The following is a 24,220-nucleotide window of genomic DNA, read 5'->3' as shown; positions in this document are numbered from 1 at the left end:
ATTGCTGTACTGACAAAGCAGTATGGGATGGCGCATTATCGTGATGCAGAATCCAATTATCAGCAATGTTGGCACGGACACAAAGAACTCTTTTACGAAGTCTCTCTAAAATTTCTTTGTAGTAACATTGGTTAACTGTTTGTCCAGGAGGCACCCACTATTTCTGAACAATTCCCTTGGAATCAAAGAAGCACACAAGCATGCATTTCACTTTTGACTTTGACATGCGAGCTTTTTTTGGTCTGAGTGATCCCTTTGAGCACCATTGCGAACTTTTGTCTTTGGATCGTACTGAAAAAAACAACTTTCATCACCGGTGATAACACGGCTCAACAATACTGGATTGATTTCCGTTTGCTCTAACAGATCGGCTGCCACATTTTCCCGTGTTTCTTGCTGTTGTGATGTGAGGTTTTTGGGGACCTTTTTTGCACAAATCTTTCTCATACCAAGATCTTCAGTTATTATTAGACGAACCGTTTCTCGATTGATGTTCAGTTCTTCTGCAATCATTTTCACCGATAATCTTCGATCAGATCGTACGAGTTCACGCACCCTGGCCAAGTTGACATCCGTCCGTGAAGTTGATGGTCGTCCTCTGCAGTCTTCATTTTTAGCATTCGTTCTGCCTTCACTAAATATTTTATGCCAATGAAAAACTTGAGCTCTTGACATAACCTCGTCCCCAAAAGCCTTCTGATGCTTACCAAAAGTTGTCGTCGTGTTTTCACCCAATTTAACGCGAAAAGAAATGACATACCGTTGCGGTTGCATTTCCGTGACGAGAGACACAAACACGTGTTAACTTATTACAGCACAACTCACGACTGAGCAGTTGCATCGATGTGCTGCTTGGACTAGAATCAGCTTATAGACCAAGGTCAAAGATATTGCGTCTGCGCAGACCTGCAGGGTTGTCACATCTTACAAAGAAAATCAGTCTCATTACTTTATTGTCGCACCTCGTACATCACAGATGAGCGATTACAAGTTGTAGACAAGTGGTTGACGACATATGAAAGTTTGGATCTGGCTGTGAGTTGTGCTCGGATAGCCAAATGATAAGGCGGCCGCTGGCGATAACCAGGAAATGCTGTTTCGAGTCCTGGTCTGGCACAAATGTTATGGTCGTCATTAAGTTGTACAGCTGATGGTTATCCATATTCGCAACTGCGATTACATTAAGTGTATTTACTGTCGTACCACGTTCATATTGCCTCAGTGAGAAAAGCACCTTAGATGAGGTGCACGTTGGGACGCAATCGACGAAGGCAAGGCAGGGCATCGAAGGTTTTGCGACGCATGGGCGTAAATAAAAAAGCGCAAATTGAAGCACAGACCAGATCAGCATAGTGCCTGCTTCCGCCTTGCTGGTGCAGTGTCCAACAAACAGTTTACTGTTACTTACTCTCCCGGGGTTGTCTCAGGTCGACGATAACGAAGGTGAAGGTATTGATAATATTGACAGTTACGAGGACGTTACATTGTCAAACTTAGGGTCTTGCAGAACTGGACATTTCCTCATCAACCAAGCACCGATGCTGTAAAGAACAACCAGTGAAAAAAAATGAAGAAACTTGATGGCTTCAAGGTTATGCAACATTTTATTGTGTAGTCTGCCTGCTTAGCTGAGTAGTAAAGGATTCCGCCCAGGCTGGGGATTTCCTCCACTCGTAGACTAGGTATTATGATGTCATCATGGACGCGCAAGTCGCTCTATGTTGCGTCATCTCAAACAAGACTTGCAACCCGGCGGCCGAACTTCCCCGGATGGGGCCTCCCGGTCAATAATGCCGCACGATCATTTCTTTTTTTTTTTGTTTTTTTTTTGTTTCATTGTGCAGCGTGAATGAAGGACAAAGAAAAGAGCGATTGAATCTAAAAAGACTGAAGACTCAAAATCTGCTCATGACCCGCCCAACCATTTCTTCATGACGATGTACGAGGCAACTAAAATTATACGGCCAAAAAGTAGCATCGCAGTCAAGTTAAAATATTTGAAGTGATTTCGTAACTGTGGCATCTCTTCTAGGACTTCACAATCCTCCAGCTCAAGAAGTCGAATCACCTCGGAATTACGACGCAACAAGTGCTTCATATGCATAGTGCTCTACGGAAGCCAGTGGAACGTCTTTGACAATTGTTCAAAACTCAATGGACGAACCTTCAAGAACAACTACTGGATCTTACGTTCTATTCATGAATAGTAATAAGTTTCTCTAATTCATTTTCCAAAGTAACCTATTTAACGCTTGCTTCTGTCTTTACTTCATAAGAAATTTCAGTAAAACGTACGTAAAAAACAAGGATTTCTTCTTCGCTTCCATTTTGTTTTCGCGCATTACAGCCTTCAGAAAATACACACATCAAGAAAAGTTTTGCATCACTCCATTTCCGAGAGCTCTGGAATCTGTGCAGAAAATTGGAATAGACATCAGCATAAACATCATTTCCGCGCTCTGTAATGCTCGTGACAACCACACATTGCATGTTGTACCATCATACAGGGAGACCTTCAGAGGTGGTGGTCCAGACTGCTGTACACACCGGTACCTCTAATACCCAGTAGCACGTCCTCTTGTATTGATGCATGCCTGTATTCGTCGTGGCATACCACCCACAAGTTCATCAAGGCATTGTTGGTCCAGATTGTCCCACTCCTCAACGGCGATTCAGCGTAGGTCCCTCAGAGTAGTTGGTGGGTTACGTTGCCCATAAACAGCCCTTTTCAATCTATTCCAGGGACGTTCGATAGGGTTCATATTGGAGAACACACTGGCCACACTAGTCAAGCGATGTCGTTACCCTGAAGGAAGTCATTCACAAGATGTGCACGATAGGGACGCGAATTGTCGCCCATGAAGACGAATGCCTCGCCAATGTGCTGCCGATATAGTTGCACTATCGGTCGGAGCTTAGTATTAAGGTACCGTACTGCCGTTATGGCGGCTTCCTGACCACCAGCGGCGTACGTCAGCCCCACAAAATGCCACGCCAAAACATCAGGGAATCTCCACCTTGCTGCACCCGCTGGACAGTGTGCCTAAGTCGTTCAGTCTGTCCAGGTTGCCTCCAAACACGTCTCTGACCATTGTCTAGTTGAAGGCATATGCGACACTCAACGGTGAATAGAGCATGATACCAATCCTGAGTGGTCCATTCGGCATGTTGCTGGGCCCATCTGTACCGCGCTGCATGGTATCGTGGTTCCAAAGATGGACCTCACCATGGACGTCGGGAGTGAAATTGTGCGTCATGCAGTCTATTGCGCACAGTTTGAGTCGTAATACGACGTCCTGTGGCTGCACGAAAAGCGTTATTCAGCATGGTGGCGTTGCTGTCAGGGTCCCTCCGAGACATAATTCGTAAGTAGCGGTCATCCACTTCAGTAGTAGTCCTTGGGCGGCCTGAGCGAGGTATGTCATCGACAGTTCCTGTCTCTCTCTGTGTCTGCTCCATGTCCGAACAACATCGCTTTCGTTCACTCCGAGACGCCTGGACACTTCCCTTGTTGAGAGCCCTTCCTGGCAAAAAATAACAATGCGGGCGCGATCGAACCGCGGTATTCACCGTCTAGGCATGGTTGAACTACAGAAAACACGAGCCGTGTACCTCCTTCCTGGTGGCATGACTGGAACAGATTGGCTGTCGGACCCCCTCTGTCTAATAGGCGCTGCTCATGGATGATTGTTTACATCTTTGGGTGGGTTTAGTGACAGTCAAAGGGACAGTGTCTGTGATACATCCACAGTCAACGTCTATCTTCAGGAGTTCGGAGAACTGGGGTGATGCAAAACTTTTTTTGATGCGTGGTATATATTTCCGCCCAAGTTCTTGAACCTCTTGAGACTGCTTCCGATCCAACGGAAATAGTTCGTAAACTATTTATCATAAAGCTCTTAACGTCAATGCGAATTCATCAGAAGTATTTCTCTTGTTTATGTATCCACTGTTCCATTCTGTTAATTTCTGCTTTCAAGTGTTGTATAATAACGAAAGAATGACCCTTTCCTCATCAGAATCCGACTCTGAACTAAGATTTGTGGGTTAAGCGATACTTTCGCAAGGAAGAACTCCACACTGGATCAACAAGGAAAGACTACGTGACAATAGCTAAACCATCCTCAATATGGCGCACACACTGCGTCGCGAAGTATTCCCTTCGCCGCGCTGCCGCGCCATGCCCTTCGCCGGCTGCGTCCCAATGTGCGTCTGGCCTATGATTTTTGCCTTACTTGTAGCGTTATATGTCAGCTTCGTGACGAAGTGCCCATCACTTCGCTAATGACCATTCTTATTGTGATGTACACATTTTAGTAAGACACTACACAAAACTCAAAAAGTTGGCAACGAAAATTAGGGGTCGCTATGATTTTGCGTTTGGTGCGTATTACACCATATGTTGCTGGTATGAAATTTAGCTAACATGCGGAACTTTTGTTTAGACTTGGGAGGAGGTCTCTATCTGCCTCCGATCTCGAGAAAATGGATCCCATGTAGCGCGCTCACTTCCGATCTCACGCCCGCGAGAATGAAATACTCGCAAGATCTCTCGTATCTCCTAAACCGCTAGAGACATCGAAACGAAAGTTTGGCGAATGAAGCACACAAGGAGGAGAGTGTTTTGTCAGTTCATAAACACACGGAACTTTCTTATCCATGGCGATATATCAGTACTTATACTTCCCTTTTTACACTCCTGGAAATTGAAATAAGAACACCGTGAATTCATTGTCCCAGGAAGGGGAAACTTTATTGACACATTCCTGGGGTCAGATACATCACATGATCACACTGACAGAACCACAGGCACATAGACACAGGCAACAGAGCATGCACAATGTCGGCACTAGTACAGTGTATATCCACCTTTCGCAGCAATGCAGGCTGCTATTCTCCCATGGAGACGATCGTAGAGATGCTGGATGTAGTCCTGTGGAACGGCTTGCCATGCCATTTCCACCTGGCGCCTCAGTTGGACCAGCGTTCGTGCTGGATGTGCAGACCGCGTGAGACGACGCTTCATCCAGTCCCAAACATGCTCAATGGGGGACAGATCCGGAGATCTTGCTGGCCAGGGTAGTTGACTTACACCTTCTAGAGCACGTTGGGTGGCACGGAATACATGCGGACGTGCATTGTCCTGTTGGAACAGCAAGTTCCCTTGCCGGTCTAGGAATGGTAGAACGATGGGTTCGATGACGGTTTGGATGTACCGTGCACTATTCAGTGTCCCCTCGACGATCACCAGTGGTGTACGGCCAGTGTAGGAGATCGCTCCCCACACCATTATGCCGGGTGTTGGCCCTGTGTGCCTCGGTCGTATGCAGTCCTGATTGTGGCGCTCACCTGCACGGCGCCAAACACGCATACGACCATCATTGGCACCAAGGCCGAAGCGACTCTCATCGCTGAAGACGACACGTCTCCATTCGTCCCTCCATTCACGCCTGTCGCGACACCACTGGAGGCGGGCTGCACGATGTTGGGGCGTGAGCGGAAGACGGCCTAACGGTGTGCGGGACCGTAGCCCAGCTTCATGGAGACGGTTGCGAATGGTCCTCGCCGATACCCCAGGAGCAACAGTGTCCCTAATTTGCTGGGAAGTGGCGGTGCGGTCCCCTACGGCACTGCGTAGGATCCTACGGTCTTGGCGTGCATCCGTGCGTCGCTGTGGTCCGGTCCCAGGTCGACGGGCACGTGCACCTTCCGCCGACCACTGGCGACAACATCGATGTACTGTGGAGACCTCACGCCCCACGTGTTGAGCAATTCGGCGGTACGTCCACCCGGCCTCCCACATGCCCACTATACGCCCTCGCTCAAAGTCCGTCAACTGCACATACGGTTCACGTCCACGCTGTCGCGGCATGCTACCAGTGTTAAAGACTGCGATGGAGCTCCGTATGCCACGGCAAACTGGCTGACACTGACGGCGGCGGTGCACAAATGCTGCGCAGCTAGCGCCATTCGACGGCCAACACCGCGGTTCCTGGTGTGTCCGCTGTGCCGTGCGTGTGATCATTGCTTGTACAGCCCTCTCGCAGTGTCCGGAGCAAGTATGGTGGGTCTGACACACCGGTGTCAATGTGTTCTTTTTTCCATTTCCAGGAGTGTATTTATTTCACTCCAGTGACTGTAATTATCGACAGTTATCGACAGCTAGCGAAACAAGAGCTTCCTAGTATGAAAATAAACATGAAATTTCTTCTTTTATGTTACTGCAAACCGTACTATGAAGTTTTTCATAAGCTATTGAGCTCTGTGATTGCCATTTACTTGTTTAATGAGACACTCCGCTTCGGAATTCTGTCTCAGTAGCTGCTGTGAGATGAGCTTGACAAACTGCACTGTGACTAAGGAAGTACAATTAAATCATTCACCAAGAGAAATGTGGCCATTACTCACAAACGCTTTTTACGAGGAGCACAAAGGGATCACACCTGTGGAGATTATGCCTTTCTAAATTTTTGTAACAGATCGTACAGATACGCCAGCATACTAGGCAGCGAGAAGATAACCTTGTTTTACTTTCCTACCTTGATTCTTAATCACATGATTTTATAATATTCCTTGCTTCCTTATTCACAACCCTCTGTCCCTCCTTGCGATCTGAAAACATCGCGGAGACATATGATACAATTCCAGCGGCCAATGGCTCATCAGTTACTGAAGTATGCATTTTTCTTGAAAGAAGAAAAACAAAACAAAACTATACAGATATAAATAACAGAAAAGTATAATGTACTAACGAAGAAAGATGGAGCGTTTAAATGGCGAAAAACGAAACACTGCCCAAAGGGAATGAAATTTAGTACACAGTAAGGCAAAATTTATCGTATGGGCAATACTACCACTGCTCATATGCACCGTTCCGATGTGAGCATATGGCCGGGCTACTTTTCCGTGCCGGCCGAAGTGGCCGCGCGGTTCTGGCGCTGCAGTCTGGAACCGCGAGACCGCTACGGTCGCAGGTTCGAATCCTGCCTCGGGCATGGATGTGTGTGATGTCCTTAGGTTAGTTAGGTTTAACTAGTTCTAAGTTCTAGGGGACTAATGACCTCAGCAGTTGAGTCCCATAGTGCTCAGAGCCATTTGAATCATTTTTTGAACTTTTCCGCTCCCCGCCTCAAATTCCCCACGGTGCTGGCGAGGCACTCGCGACGCGCGGTGCGAGAAACTGTGTCTCAACCACAACGCCGCGCGACCTGGCGCAGGCGCGTGGCGCGTCCCAGTCGCGTCGCAATTTGCGCCTAGCCTTTTAGTGTTGAGCGTGTCGCATTGAAGTGAGCCCGAGTTGTTGTCGGCAGGCAGAGGCGACAGCGAATGCGCGGCGGAGGAGCAGATGTGGTACTCGCGCTTGGACGCGGCGCGCCTGCTGTGCTTGGGCGGCCGTGGCAACGCGCAGAGGTGGCGCTGGAGCACCGATGCCGTATGCGGGGGCGGCGCGGGAGGCTGGCCGCTGCGCCGCTGGTTGCTCGGCCGCTGGAGACAGGCCCGCAGCGTCTCCAGCGCCCCAGACAGGCACCTCTCGCGCTGGCTGCAGCTACGCCACCAAGGTCTCTGTACTGTGCACACTCACCAGTGGTAGTCTTTGAGTCCACCGTCTCCTGACCCAACCACAAGTTCCTCTCCTGCGCTAACCTTCCCATCTGTCTTCCTCTAAAGGTTTTTTTTTTTTCTTTCTCAGTTGTTTGCTGGATGTATCTCAATCTCTGTCTTCCTCTACAGTTTTTACCCTATATGGCTCCACCCAGTACAATGGAAGTTACTCCTTGATATCTTAACAGATCATCTATCATCCAGTTCCTTCTTCTTGTCCATGCTTTCCATACTGCTTTCCCCGTCAATTCTGCGGGGAACCTCCTCATTTCTCACCATATCAGGCCACGTAATTTTCAGCATTCGTCTATAGCAGCAACTCTCCAATGCTTCGATTCTCTTCTCTTCCGATTTTCCCACAGCCCATGTTTCACTGCCATAAAATGCCGTGCTCCGAGCATATATTCTCAGAAATTTCTTCCTCAAATTAACGCTTAAGATTGATACCAGTACACCTCTCTTGCCATTGCTAGTCTACCTTTTATGTCCTCCGTCCTTCATAGGTTATTTTGCTGCCTGGGTAGCAGTATTCTTTAATTTCGTCTACTTCGTGTGGCGTCCCCGCACTCCAACCGCGTGCTGATATTGTCGACCCCGTAGAGCTGCTACTGCCACAGTTCTCGCAGTGGAGTTGAGACACGATGCGCGATGACTTAGGTCCCCGTTGGTGAACGGGAGACAGAAATGCGAACTCGTACGATGGATGCTTCTTCTGATTTAAGATTGAATGATTCATTGCCCGGATATACAGTAATTGTTAAATCTTATCTCATCCGCGTCGTACACACCACCAATTGCGAGGAAACATTGTAATTATCAGTCTTCTCGTACGTTGTTGGCTCGTTGCTATGCAGTTGTTGAACCTGTATGAAGCGAGATCCACAGATACTCTTTGATCACGTCCGAGTGAACCTACGCCGTAATGTTAAAAAAAGTTCAAAAGTTCTCTTTTCAATTAATGAAGTAGGTATTTTGATATTCAGATTAAATTGTCCCTGCTGAACAGTCGTTGTTTAACTATCATTGATTAAATCACGTAATAATGTAGTCCACGCTTGATATTTCATTTGGAACGAACAGTTTATTGTTCCTTGGCCACTAAATATTTTATAACTTTCGCACCACACGTACACGCAGTTGGTTGGTAAAGTCAATTCTATTAAAAGTAAGTTTCTTGACAATTACGACTACTTGACTCTTCAGCGTAATTGTATTATCTTCGTGAAGTCGTGTAATTGTGTCCTACTCGAGACTAATTGAGTGTAGTCCTTTGATATACTATCCACTCTTCTTTTAGTTCCAAATATTTGAAAGTCAAGTCTAATATTCACTCGTTTCGTCAATAAAGTTCAATTAACCCGTTATGCACGGTTAAACGCGTCTATCAGTTCCTGTCTCTGCTTAGAAAATCAGTTTCCGAAGTTCGTGAATCACGTCACGCAAGAAACACTTCTGAACGCAAAACAGTCTCGTCGCGTTCCGGACTCTCAATAACTAAGACAAGAACTGTTCTCGCACGTCTTTACAGGACAAGAGCCAGCAAGCGCGTTCTTCTGTGAAAAAGTATTGTAGACGCATTGAATTCCTTCTTTGCGCTTACAACTCTCTTCCACATAAAAGTTATCTCTGACTAACATCACCTCGGACTTAGCTTTCAAGATATTAATTGCAATTATCACTTGGATATTTGTCCATTAATTAAATCTAAGGTTTCTTCCTCCTCTTTTCATAACAAAAAATCTCAGTGATGTATAATGTTGTTGTTATCAAAACTTCTTGGTGTTATCTTATCGGCAAATATGTCGTATTTGCCAAGATAACTCTTCCCTATTTCATATTGTGATATTCTGTCTTAATTGACTTTAAGGGGTCGTTGGGGTGTTATATTCGCTACCTCCAATTCTCATGATCAGTTCCTCGCTGTTCTCATTTCTGCTACTCCTCATTACTTTCGTCTTTCTTCGATTTACTCTCAATCCATATACTATACTCATCAGACTGTTCCTTGCATTCAACACATCCTATAATTCTTCTTCACTTTTACTGAGAATAGCACTGTCATCAGCCAATATTTATCATTGATATCTTTTCACCTTGGATTTTAACCCCATCTTGAACCTATTTCTTATTTCCGTCGTTGCTTCTTCGATATATAGACTGAATGCTAGGGCGAAAGACTGCATCCCTGCCTCACACCCTTTTCTTGGTCTTCCACTCTTATTGTTCCCTTTTGGTTCTTGCACATATTGCATATTACCCGTGTTTCCCTTTAGTTTGCCCCTGTTTGAAAATCTTGCACCATTTGACACTGCATAACGTTATTTACAGGTCGACAAATCCTATGAACGTGTCTTGACTTTCCTTCAGTCTTGCTTCCATTATCAGCCGGTACGTCAGAACTGCTTCTCTGGTCTCTCTATCTTACCTGAAGCTAAACTGATCGTCGTCTAACACATCCTCAATTTTCTTTTCCATTCTCCTTCATATTATTCTTGTCAGCAATTTGGATGCATACGTTGTTAAGCTGATACTGCGATAATTCCTGTACTTCTCGGCTCTTGCTATCTTCGGAACTGTGTGGATGATTTTTATCGGAAAGTCTGATGGATTGTCGCCAGTTTCATACATTTCGCACACCAACATGAATTACTCTTTTTTTTTTTGGCACATCCCCCAATGATTTTAGAAATTGCGATGGAATATTACCTAGTCCTTCTGCCTTACTTGATCTTAAGTGGTCCATAGCTCCTTATATTCTGATTCTCATACTGGATCACCTGTCTTCTCCTTGACGCTTCCTGTTTCAGCTTCTACCGTATCATCAGGCAAGTCCTCCCCTTCATTTTACTCTTTCTATTTATCCACTTTTTAACAGTGGGATTCTCATTGCGCTCTTGATGTTAGTGGCCTTTCTTTTACGTTCACCGAAGTTTGTTTTGACTATCGTATATGGTGAGTCGGTCCTCCCGACAATTATTTTTTTTTTCAATTTCTTCACAGTTTTCATGCAACCATTTCGCCTTAGCTTCCCTGCACTTCCTATTTATTTAGTTCCTAAGTGACTTGTATTTCTGTATTCCTGAATGTACCTGAACATTTTTGTACTTCTTTCATTGATCAACTGAAGCATTTCTTCTGTTACCCATGGTTTCTTGGCAGTTGCCGTCTCTGCATCTATGGTTTTCTTTCCAACTTATGTTATTTCCCTTTTTAGAGATGTCCATTTCTCTTCAGCTGAACTTCCTATTGGGCTATTCATTATCGCAGTATCTACATCCTCAGAGAATTTCAAGCGTATCTCTTCATTCCTTAGGACTTTCGTGTCCCACTTCTTTGCGCATTGATTGTTCCTGACTAGCCTCTTCAGCTTCAGCTTATTCTTCATCGTTACTAAATTGTAATCGGTGTCTACGTCCGCTAGTCAAAGAGTTTTAATTATCACGTCGAAGAAATAAAGCTGTGGGGGTGAAACCTAGTGACAGCTTCAGCCCTTTTCTGTATATCCACTCTCTTCAATGACATACATTATTTCTTACAATTGTTGATTTATAGGGGGACTTCGGTTGTGTAAGTCTGCATTTTGCCTGTTCCGGAAATATTACATTTCGAAAATCGCCTTGTCGACATTCTGGAAATACGTGGCTAGTAAAGGATGCTTCAGCCGAGGGAAGAGCAATAATTCACTGGGTGACATGTCAGGATAAACGATGTGAGGCAAAATTTGATAGCCTCGTTGTGACAGAACGATAACAGAATGAAATTATCACTCTGCAAAGGACTGTGCGCTCATATGAAACTCCTGGCAAATTAAAACTGTGTGCAGTGCCTTCGACAGATTCTCGTATTCTCGTCAGGAGAATACAGTAATATGTTTCTGCAACAGTTTGCTTAGTGATGGAAGCAAATGGATGAAAACAATAGATTCAGCTTGTTGTCAGAAAAGAATCGACTCACTTGTAGTTTTACACATCGTTTCGATTATTCATTATCGATTTAGACTTTTGTAGTTTTAGGTATCAGTTGGATCACTTCTTTTAAGTGAAACCTGTCCATGGGAGCAGTCAACTGAAAGTAGTTGACAAAATCCATTGTTTTGCATATACGCCCATCAAAAAAAGTTTTGTATCACCTCAGTTCCGAGAGTTCCGGAATCTGCACAGAAATTTGGGATATAGGTCAACATTAACATCATTTCCGCCCTTTTTATTGGTCATGAAAACCACACATTGCATGTTGTACCACCACAAAACCAGACCTTCCGAGGAGGTGGTCCAGACTGCTGTACACACTGGTACCTCTAACACCCAGTAGCACGTCCTCGTGTATTGATGCATGCCTGTATTCGTCGCGGCATTCTATCCACAAGTTCATCAAGCCACTGTTGGTCCAGATTGTTCCACTCCTCAACGGCGATTCGGTATAGATCCCTCAGAGTGGTTGGTGGGTCACGTCGTTCATAAACAGCCCTTTTCAATCTATCCCAGGCACGTTCGATAGGGTTCATATCTGGAGAACATGCTGGCCACTCTAGTCGAGCGATGTCGTTACCCTGAAGGAAGTCATTCACGATGGGGACGCGAATTGTCGCCCATGAAGACGACTGCCTTGCCAATGTCCTGCCGATATGGTTGCGCTATCGGTCGGAGGTTGGTATTCAAATACCGTATAGCCGTTACGGCGTATTCCATTACCACCAGCGGCGTACGTCGGCCCCACATAATGCCACCCCAAAACATCTGGGAACCTCGATCTTGCTGCACTCGCTGGACAGTGTGTCTAAGGCGTTCAGGCCGGCCGGAGTGGCCGTGCGGTTCTAGGCGCTACAGTCTGGAACCGCGGGACCGCTACGGTCGCAGGTTCTAATCCTGCCTCGGGCATGGATTTGTGTGATGTCCTTAGGTTAGTTAGGTTTAATTAGTTCTAAGTTCTAGGCGACTGATGACCTCAGAAGTTAAGTCACATAATGCTCAGAGCCATTTGAACCATTAAAGGCGTTCAGCTTGACCGGGTTGCTTCCAAACACGTCTCTGATGATTGTCTGGTTGAAGGCATATGCGACACTCAGTGGTGAAGAGAGCATGATGTCAATCCTGAGAGGTCCATGCGGCATGTTGTTGGCATGGTGTCGTGGTTGCAAAGATGGATCTCGCCAAGTACGTCGGGAGTGAAGATGCGCATCAAAATGGTTCAAATGGTTCTGAGCACTATGGGACTCAACATCCTAGGTCATAAGTCCCCTAGAATTTAAAACTACTTAAACCTAACTAACCTAAGGACATCACACACACCCATGCCCGAGGCAGGATTCGAACCTGCGACCGTAGCAGTCCCGCGGTTCCGGACTGCAGCGCCAGAACCGCACGGCCACCGCGGCCGGCAGATGCGCATCATGCAGTCTATTGTGCATAGTTTCAGTCGTAACACGACGTCCTGTGGCTACACGAAAAGCGTTATTCAACATGGTGTCGTTGCTGTCAGGGTTCCTCCGAGACATAATTCGTAAGTAGCGGTCATCCACTGCAGTAGCAGTCCTTGGACGGCCTCAGCGAGGCATATCATAGACAGTTCCTGTCTCTCTGTATCTCCTCCATGTCCGAACAACATCGCTTTGGTTCACTCCGGGACGCGTGGACACATCCCATGTTGAGAGCCCTTCCTGGCACAAAGTAACAATGCGGACGCGATCGAACTGCGGTATTGACCGTCAAGTTATGATTGAACTACAGACGACACGAGCCGTCTAACTCCTTCCTGGTGGAATGACTGGAACTGGTCGGACCCCCTCCGTCTAATAGGCGCTGCTCACGCATGGTTGTTTACATGTTTGGGCGGGTTTAGTGACATCTCTGAACAATCAAAGGGACTGTGTCTGTGATACAATATCCACAGTCAACGCCTGTCTTCAGGAGTTCTGGGCACCGGGATGATGCAAAACTCTTTTTGATGTGTGTAGATAGAATTATTCACCCTTTTTTTTTTCAAGTGAAGCCAGTCTGTAGTTTACTTGAAACGTATTCGTAATTGCGAATATGGACAACCATCAGCTGTCTAATGAAATGACGACAGTGAAAATTTTTAGCGGGACCGGGGCTCGAACCTGGATTTGCCGCTTATCACGAGCGGTCGCCTTACCATTTTTTTTTTTTTTGGCATTTTGTTCGTTATTGATCGTTGTGATCGGTCGTTGCGGACGTCGCAAGACATCCTGTTCAAGTTCGGTGGTTGATCCTTCCACTCAGTTTTTTATTACAGAGGCCAACCGGCTCTCTGACCGAACACGCTGAGCTACCGCGCCGGCTATTTTTTTTTTTTTATGGCTCAGCAATAGCCGAGCACTACGAACAATACCTTATAGACTCATTTTATGTTCCCCTCCACGGAAATCTTTAGTAAAAGGCGAAAGATTTATTCGTTTTGAAGGGAAACCAGAGTTACCATTTGACTATCCGCGCACGATTCCTGTCCATACCTAAACTTTCATATGCCCTGAGCCATGTGTCTACGAGCTGTACTCATACATGTCTTACGTATGTTCATGTACAGGTGAGACATTTTACTTGAATATCGCTTGCCCGATGTCCGCGGATAAATACGATCCTGTGGTGCATGTCCAAAGTAACATTGCATCCTAATTCGGAATAACACAGGCACTGCAATATCGTAATACGTAGTTTTTCTGTCGGATGAACAATCGATTCGTTCTTTCAGCTGAAACCACTTATTAGTGCTTTAGCTGGCTGAGCTATCTATTCATTCTTCTGAGTGAAAGCCGTTTGCAGTACTATAATTAGTTGGAAAAATCAGTGACGTAAAACAGGGGTACACATACCCCCGATGTGTATTCCTGCTTCCAGTGCTATGTGACGTCGAATCAGAGGGTGTGCCGAAGTTAAAATAAGCATTACAGATATTCATTTAATTACATACTCAATAGACCAATTTTTCTTTCCATTACTTAAATCTGATTAATATATTACTGTGGATTGAGTTATTCCAGATGCAATTAACGAGTGATTAATTATATCGCTAAGTTACAAAATTGAGGATAAACGTTCCGTTAGGATACATCACGAACTTTTAGCGACTGTCAGCATTCCGTTTTACTGAAAGGTGTCATGCTGTCCGTTATTTGAATCTAGCCCTTAAACATTTATTCAGCCATTTATTTTCGTGAAAGTAAATATACTGTGTAGAAAATTACGTTACCTCTTACGTACGTACAAATCATATAGATGCACACAAACCTATTTGCATCTTACAGCCTTTGAAAAGTAGCAGGGTATTTCACAGGCATGAACAACTATTTATATTCGCAAACACAGTTAATACTCTATGCCCGTCGCTGTTAACAGCCTGTAATCACCTTCGCACACTTCTGGACCGCTGGGAGAGACAAATGAAGAAACCTCACCTCCGGCGCATTCAGTTCTGAACGTAAACATTCGATAGTCTTGGTGTTGTTAAGTCAATATTGTTCACTGCATTCTGATTATCAGCTGTCGTCACTATTCTTGCCGTCTGATATATGATTTCTGTCGAATGCCAATTAGTGTATTATAGTTCAGTTTTTCAATAATGTTTGTGATGTGGCGTTTACTTAACAGTGAACTTTGTGACTGGCTCAAAATATCGACACGCTCAGTGGTGTGGGAATGGAAGAAATCATATGCCTTGATAAAAAGTGATCCTCAAGATAAATTCAATGCGATATACAGTATCTGCAAGGATGATTTGTATTCCGAGCTATTACATTATCGACATTCAAAGAAAATTAACGAATGATCACAAATACATCTTGCGAAAAAATACCTCCTGCAAGTGACAATATATGCTTAAAAATCAAGTAATTAAATCAACAAACAAAATAAATTGCATGTTATATGGTTTCCGTCCACGTCACCTCAGCGTAAATCGAAAGAGAATTATCGGTGACGGGTGCAAACTAGCGGGAAGTAACAGGGATTGATCCAATAAATTAAAAAAAAGTACATGTTCATTTATTTCACCATAAATTCATAACGTAGCACCAGTTGTTAACCTTTTAAAACCAACCAAAAATCCGAATTCATTGCGAGAAGTACGAAAAATTCTTATTTAAGTAAACACAAAAATTTTGTAAATACTTCATTTTGAGAAATATACTTCTTACTCACCTCTCCTTGAAATAAACTACGTTCTTTGTCGTTAAAAAAGCCTGCCAGTCTTAGTCATTGTTCATGTATAACAGAAACGACTGAAAAAGTATGTGAGTGAAATCCCTCAAATCCGGAGACTGAATGAAAACATCCATACAACTGAGGTAACTGAGGTGACTGTGGAGACTACATTTGCCCCTTACTAGTAAATGTTATTTGGTGGCTAAAGAAGCCCCCTAGCTTGGCGTCACAGCTGCTGCCTCGCTTCGGAGGGCCTTTTTGTTGGCTGTGAGTAGTCGCGAAACCCAATGGGAAACAACGCTTTTAATGTCCAAAATGTTCCATAAAATGTTGAAAACTGACGCTTGACTGATGTCCAGTTTTTTCACAATCGCCTCGACTGTGATACTCGGATATTTGAGCACCAGGGCATTGGCCCATGTTGCGGTTGCCAGTTCTTCACAGAGAGATGGTCTACAACTCCGTTCGTCATCATCCGGACTTGTCTGACCACACTGACAGCGTCTGCGTCATTCAATGGTACATTATTGCAGTGCACTTCCACCAACTCAGCGTGGATTGCTGCTGTGTTGTGTGTAAATTGAATTACCTCACTACACTCATCATCTTGAATGGGTTGGTCTGCGGATTTCTGTGTGTGCAAGTACCGCATACATGTACCTGCAAATAAAAAGATTAATTGCATAACTTTATTTTTTTCGAGGTGATAATTAAAACCTTATGACTGCATCTCGTAAAGGAACGTTCTCCGACACTCGGGGGGCCAGGAGGACTTGAAGCTGCCTCCAGCCACCCACGCTAGCCACCCACGCTTATATCCATACCATTAAAGCGAGCTTTCGATTTGCTAGGGAGGGTAGTTCTGGTACCACTGCCAATTTCATCCGTTTCTTGTTACACTAACGAAGGCGTCGCTGGAAGAACTTCTTCTATCGGTATTAACAAGCTACTTTGCAACAAAAATTGTTTTGCATACAGGATGTGATCATCTACATCTATATCGATACTCTGCAAATCACATTTAAGTGCCTGGCAGAGGGTTCATCGAACCACCTTCACAATTCTCTATTATTCCAATGAACACCTATAGCTTTCCGTACGAGCACTGATTTCCCTTATTTTATAGCGGTGATCGTTCCGCCCTATGTAGGTCGGTGTCAACAAAATATTTTCGCATTCGGAGGAGAAACTTGGTGATTGGAATTTCGTGAGAAGATTCCGTCGCAACGAAAAACGCCTTTCTTTTAATGATTTCCAGCCCAAATCCTCCATCATTTCTGTTACACTCTCTCCCATATTTCGCGATAATACAAAACGTGCTGCCTTTCTTTGAACTTTTTCGATGTACTCCATCAGTCCTATCTGCTAAGTATCCTACACTGCGCAGCAGTATTCTAAAAGAGGACGGACAAGCATAGTGTAGGCAGTCTTCTTAGTAGGTCTGTTACATATTCGAAGTGTCCTGCCAATAAAACGTAGTCTTTGGTTAGCCTTCCCCCAACATTTTCTATGTGTTCCTTCCAATTTAAGTTGTTCGTGATTGTAATACCTAAGTATTTAGTTGAATTTACGGCTTTTAGATTAGACTGATTTATCGTGTAACCGAAGTTTAACGAGTTCCTTTTAGCACTCATGTGGATGAACTCACAATTTTCGTTATTTATGGTCGACTGCCACTTTTCCTACCATTCCGATACTTCTTCTAAATCGTTTTGCAGTTTGTTTTGGTCCTCTGATGACTTTATTAGTCGATAAACGACAGCGTCATCTGAAAACAACCGAAGACGGCTGCTCAGATTGTCTCCCAAATAGTTTATACAGGGCTATTACAAATGATTGAAGCGATTTCATAAATTCACTGTAGCTCCATTCATTGACATATGGTCACGACACACTACAGATACGTAGAAAAACTCATTAAGTTTTGTTCGGCTGAAGCCGCACTTCAGGTTTCTGCCGTCAGAGCGCTCGAGAGTGCAGTGAGACAAAATGGCGACAGGAGCCGAGAAAGCGTATGTCGTGCTTGAAATGCACTCACATCAGTCAGTCATAACAGTGCAACGACACTTCAGGACGAAGTTCAACAAAGATCTATCAACTGCTAACTCCATTCGGCGATGGTATGCGCAGTTTAAAGCTTCTGGATGCCTCTGTAAGGGGAAATCAACGGGTCGGCCTGCAGTGAGCGAAGAAACGGTTGAACGCGTGCGGGCAAGTTTCACGCGTAGCCCGCGGAAAATTGGCTCATGCCACAACTGGAGACCGACAGCGCCGACTTCATCTTTCAACAGGATTGTGCCCCACCGCACTTCCATCATGATGTTCGGCATTTCTTAAACAGGAGATTGGAAAACCGATGGATCGGTCGTGGTGGAGATCATGATCAGCAATTCATGTCATGGTCTCCACGCTCTCCCGACTTAACCCCTTGCGATTTCTTTCTGTGGGGTTATGTGAAAGATTCAGAGTTTAAACCCCCTCTACCAAGAAACGTGCCAGAACTGCGAGCTCGTATCAACGATGCTTTCGAACTCATTGATGGGGACATGTTGCGCCGAGTGTGGGAGGAACTTGATTATCGTCTTGATGTCTGCCGAATCACTAAAGGGGCACATATCGAACATTTGTGAATGCCTAAAAAAACTTTTTGAGTTTTTGTATGTGTGTGCAAAGCATTGTGAAAATATCTCAAATAATAAAGTTATTGTAGAGCTGTGAAATCGCTTTAATCATTTGTAATAACCCTGTATAGATAAGGAACAGCAAATGGCCTACAACACTACCTTGGGGAACGCCAGAAATCACTTCCGTTTTACTCGATGATTTTCCATCAAATACTACGAACTGTGACCTCTCTGGCAGGAAATCACAAATCCAGTTACATAACTGAGGCGATATTCCATAAGCATGCAATTTCACTACGAGCCGCTTGTGTGGTCAGTGTCAAAAGCCTTCCGGAAACCCAGAAATACAGAATCGATCTCAAACCCCTTGTCAATAGCACTCAACGCTTCGTGTGAATAAAGAGCTATACCCATGTTGAAGATTAAGGAATATTTAAGAACTGTAAAAGACGTACGACATCCCCTAGCAACACCTGGGGTATACAAAATTCCATGCACTTGTGGACAAGTATATATTGGAACAACGAAAAGAAGTGTAAACACCCGCTTAGCCGAACATGAAAGAAACTGTCGCTTAGGACACATCGAAAAATCGGCCGTAGCTGAGCATGTTTTTCGATGTGGAAATCACGAAATTAAATTTAATGAGACAAGCTTTCTAGCACGAACATCCCATTATCATGCGCGCATGTATAGAGAAGCAATAGAAATTCACAAACACCATGACAATTTTAATAGAAAAGAGGAAGTTTTAAAGTTGGACAAAATATGGATGTCGACGTTGCGCCAGCAGAATGACAATCGATTACTCTTAATCGAGAATGATGACGCCTTCCAAAGATAGGCATTCCGTCGGCATCACGTGCATAATGGTGGTGCCATCTATAAATGCGAGAGTACCTGGAGCCTCAGGGGCAATAGCCGGACGACCTCAGAAGATGTCTCCTGCAGATGAAGACGAAACGTCAGGTGGAAATTTTATACATCAACCACGGCCTCTCAGCCCGGAAGTTTCAACTGAAGACAACACCGGCCGTGAAAGCCTACATTGTATGATTCCACTTCCACTTGAAGATTTTCAAAGGCCTCCGTCATGTTGAAAGATGTATTAATTTCTCTCAAAATGACGGCAGCCCAAATGTGTTTACAGATTTCAGTCCCTCTGTGTAGAGAATTATTATACGGCTTCTTTCGTTTCTGTGATTATGTGGATGCTTTAATTCGCGGTTGAATTTTTAGATACATCGAAATAAAATTCATACGTAAATTATGGATGGAGCAGCGGTTTGTTTCGTACCAAAGGCCCCGAATCTGTCACCTGGTTCCATATTCATAATTACTTTTCTATTCGTCCAAGTGCTCATCACGACACGTGGCGTTCTTCGGTGGGTTGGTAACTCGATGTGTTATAGGACTTCCCATTCTACCGTGTACTAGGTTTTATTTTCATTCAATTGGGAGCTCGGGAAGAGAGAGTGCTTAAATGCCTCTGCGCGTATAATAATTAGTCTAACCTTGCCTTCGCGGTCCCTTCTGGAACAATACTTAAGAGATTTTCAGTATATTCTTGGACTCCTCACTTATTACTGATTCTTGCAAATATGTCAAGACTTTCGATGTATCACTGTCAAGAAAAACGGAGGTTTCTTTTATACATATTATTAGTAACTGAAGTTCAAAAATGCGTGACACGCACTAACAGATTTCAAGAAATATTCATAAATATTTCCAAAAACGTATATGTAAATATTCTGGTTAGAAAAACTAACAACGGCGGTGTGCTGACCACATGCCTCTCCATACCTGCATCCAGTGAGGCATTAGACCTCTATCTTCAAACAGCTGCCAGTTAACGTTTTTTCAGCATCTCTCTAATGTTCTCGTATGGGTCAAACAAAACTGCGACAACGCTTGCTATTCTTTATGTATAAGCTCAGTTTCCCTTTTAGTTCCATTTTGTATGAATCCCACAAACTATAATGCTACCTGCGTCTATTACAAGCTGAATAGCGTCGTAATAATTCCTTCCCTTTCACATCTCGCCCGGGTTCCCGGGTTCGATTCCCGGCGGGGTCAGGGATTTTCTCTGCCTCGTGATGACTGGTTGTTGTGTGCTGTCCTTAGGTTAGTTAGGTTTAAATAGTTCTAAGTTCTCGGGTACTGATGACCATAGACGTTAAGTCCCATAGTGCTCAGAGCCAGAGCCTTTCACAGCTAACAAACATGACCCCATTTACGATTCGTTATCTATCCCTGTAAGTAACCAACGGCGTTACAATACATAAGAACATAAGAAGCATCAATACTGTCAAGAAAAACGAAGGTTTCTTTTACACTTATTATTAGTAACTGAAGGTCAAAAATGCGTGACACGCACTAACAGATTTCAAGAAATATTCATAAATATTTCCAAAAACGTATATGTAGATATTCTGGTTAGAAAAACTAACAATGGCGGTGAGGGCGGTGTGCTGACCACTGCCCCTCCATACCTGCATCCAGTGAGGCATATAGGCAGAGGATGACACGGCGGTCGATCGCTACCACTGAGACTTAAGAGGCCAGTTCGGACGGAGAATATGTAAATATTATATGCGAGAAAAAGTAGGAGGAAGAAACCAGTTTTAATAAATGGCACAAAAAAATATGAGTTAACATGTAGTTCCATAAAAAAAGATAAGACAAGACAAAAAGACAAAAGACAGTCGTATTATTTATATGCCTTTTTTATCTCGTCGTACATCACAACACAAGTGGATACTCTGCTTTCGTAAATATACGTAACAGGCCGTTATTGTATTTCACGCTGCCGTCAGCAGTGGTTTTGGAGATGGAACTTGGGACCGGCTGAGTTAAGGTCTAAACGTAGAGTTGCAAGAAATAAACTGGTGAAAGTTAAGGTAGCAAGTGTTTAAACAGTTAAATTGAGGGATACATTGTTCGAAAGATATGAACTGAAAAATATTTCACGTTGAGCAACAATACGGGAGAAGGTTACGCAGTTCGTGTTAATGTGGATAACGGCATGTTGAATAATTTATAGCCGACTTTGATCAGTTTCGTACTGTTCATCATGAACATACTGTCGCTTCACTGGAAAAAACGGACTTTGAATTGGTAATTATATCAGTGTTAACGTTAAGGACACTGTTAGGCGTGTTCTGTTGTTTGAAGATTAATAAACCAACAAAGGGACCGCTCCTACTCTTCATCAGCTATTTGGTCTAAATTTATGGTATGTGCAGGGGTTAAAGGAACTGGGAACTCCAGCTCCTAAGGAAAATCAGCATTTTTCGCACGGGTCGGGCGAGGGACGAGCCATTTATGTCAGTGTAGTTCCCAGGCAAAGTTTGGCGCAACGGAAAGGGGACGTAATGGTATTCCAAGAGTCGAGGGAGTGAGTCTCCTTACCGTAGCTATTTTTTCTCTTTCAAGTTTTTATATTACTTACTCTACAAATAAACGCAATAATGCTCGACGTTTTGTATAAAGGTCAGTCAAATGAAAGCGAGGCAGAAGAAAAAAATTAAGTAAACTGTTTATTATTTCAAAAGTAATTGCCATAACTGTTAATATAGCTGTACCCAAGCGCGCATCTCTTCTTCCTAAGCAAATCTACTAAGATCGGCTTCCCAGCGAAATTTCTGCAGCTAAATCGAAACCACAGTCACGCCAGTTCCAGGAAAGTCATGATGGCCTTTCTGTTTGACTGGAAAGGCCCGCTGCTCAGTGACTTCAAGTCCGAACTCCCAGGAATATTGGTAGACAGTACAATTCTGTTTCAAGATAATGTCCGCCCACATGTTGCCAAGGATGTTTCTACTACGCTGCACAAGTTTCGCTGGAAAGCCCTTACATATCCTCTAAATCACCCCGACCTCTCCCCATGAGATTTCCATATTTTTTGGAGCCCTGAAGGGAGACATTCGTGACCGTCGTATTTCTTCGGACGAAGAGGTGCACATTTGGGCACAGCCATGGTTTCGTAGGCAACCACAAACATTTTTCCATGAAGCCATTGACAGTCTTTTCTCACAGTTGGATAAATGTATTAACAGTTACGGCGATTGCTTTTGAATTAAGAACCGTGTACTTACTTTTTTCCATCTCTCTCGTTTTCATTACATCGCTCTTATATTTATTAACATTTTCACAAGAGGCACGAAGAGGAAATGTAACCAAAGTTTGGGATTGCAAATAAATTTCCGGGAAGGGGTTGTAAGGCGTACACGAGAACTACTTCTATAAAATTCGATACTTTTATTATTTTACACTTGATGATATACACGTACTAGAGTGATATTAATCGTAAAAACAGGAGACGAAGCTATTTTCTTGGTATCTTGCAAACGTTATAAACGTTGCATTTTTTTCAGTTAGATGATTCTAAAAATTCTGGTTTACATTCATAAAATATTATCTCTAATCGCACAGTCTGGCAGCAAACCACGCCCAAGGTATCATATCACGCAACACTGACAGTGGAATTTATTTTGAAGCAATCTTCTAGGGATGAGATTCTTTTTTGTTCAAAATGGTTCAAATGGCCCTTAGCACTATGCGACTTAACTTCTGAGGTCATCAGTCGCCTAGAACTTAGAACTAATTAAACCTAAGTAACCTAAGGACATCACACACATCCGTGCCCGAGGTAGGATTCGAACCTGCGACCGTAGTGATCTCTCGGCTCCAGATTGTAGCGCCTAGAACCGCACGGCCACTCCGGCCGGCATTCTTTTTTTGTCTCTCTGTTTCTATAAGATATAGTTTTGAAGCTTTTACGTCAAGTTCATTGCCGGACGATGAACATAGACATCACAGGGTTGCTTTAATGAATGTATTTGGCGGTGGGGGAAATTACTTTAATTTGCATGACGGCAATCGTTATTCATCTTGAAAAATCTGATTTGATCCATTATAAACGGTTTTTGAAATCCTGCGACTGTTAAATAATAGGTTTGTTTATAAATAAATAAATCTTTCGTTACCAGTCACGATTTTTCTTTATGTTACTTTTCACACGACGCGTGTGTATTAAGCCATTTCTATTGATGTTATCAGTGTATGTGAGTCTGCTTCATTTCGTTGACTTTTACTGCAATACACAAGAAACACGTGATTTTTTTAGTTGGGTATCAATTCTTTTGGTGAAGTGGAGATGTTTTCATAGCAATTTTCATCCCCTAACAGATATTTCTTTATGTCTGACCGAGAAGTAAAATACCAATAACATAAATTTAGCTTTAAATTTTTTTAATGTAACGAAATATTATCCAAAAAATTTTCATCCCCTATTGTACTCGCTTAGAAGTTGAATTGTTTTTTATTTCAAACCAAGAAGTCAAATACCAGTTGTCGTAGATGTAGCGTTAAAAATCCTTTAATAGTTCTTTAGTAATCATTTATTTTCAAAACAAACTTTCACCCACTATTTTACCCCGTTAGTGACTGAATTTCCGAAAATGTTGTTACACGTACCTTTTTATTTTCTGACTGAGAAATCAACTACCAGTTTTCGCCGTTGTAGCTTCAGATTTCTCTTAATAGTGTCATACTTTCAAAAATCCTTTCATCCCCTAATCCACCTCCTTAAGAGTGTAATTTCGGGCAATCCCTTCTTAAGCGATGCCTACAGAAAAACGTTCATACCTCGTAGGCGTTGAATTTCCGAAAACAGTGAAACACGTATTTTTTTATTTCCAACCGAGAAATCAAATTTAAATTTTCATAGATTTAGATTTATAAATGCTTTCATGTGAAATATTTTCGTAAAAAGTCTCATCCCCTATTTCACCACCAAGGACACTGAACAGGTATTTATTTATTTGTAACCAAGAA

General features: G+C 43.5%; 1 non-coding gene across 1 annotated transcript; it reads right to left on the bottom strand.

The window, feature by feature from the left end:
* Positions 1–13,917: 13,917 nt before the first annotated feature.
* Positions 13,918–14,036, bottom strand: LOC126090320 (U5 spliceosomal RNA). The gene has a single exon (XR_007521165.1). It is a non-coding gene; the product is annotated as a U5 spliceosomal RNA (small nuclear RNA).
* Positions 14,037–24,220: the final 10,184 nt, after the last annotated feature.

This window comes from Schistocerca cancellata, chromosome 6 (assembly GCF_023864275.1).
Source record: "Schistocerca cancellata isolate TAMUIC-IGC-003103 chromosome 6, iqSchCanc2.1, whole genome shotgun sequence".
Taxonomy (NCBI): Eukaryota; Metazoa; Arthropoda; class Insecta; order Orthoptera; family Acrididae; genus Schistocerca; species Schistocerca cancellata.
Note: the sequence above shows the minus strand (reverse complement) of the source record. Positions and strands in the feature narration are given on the sequence as shown.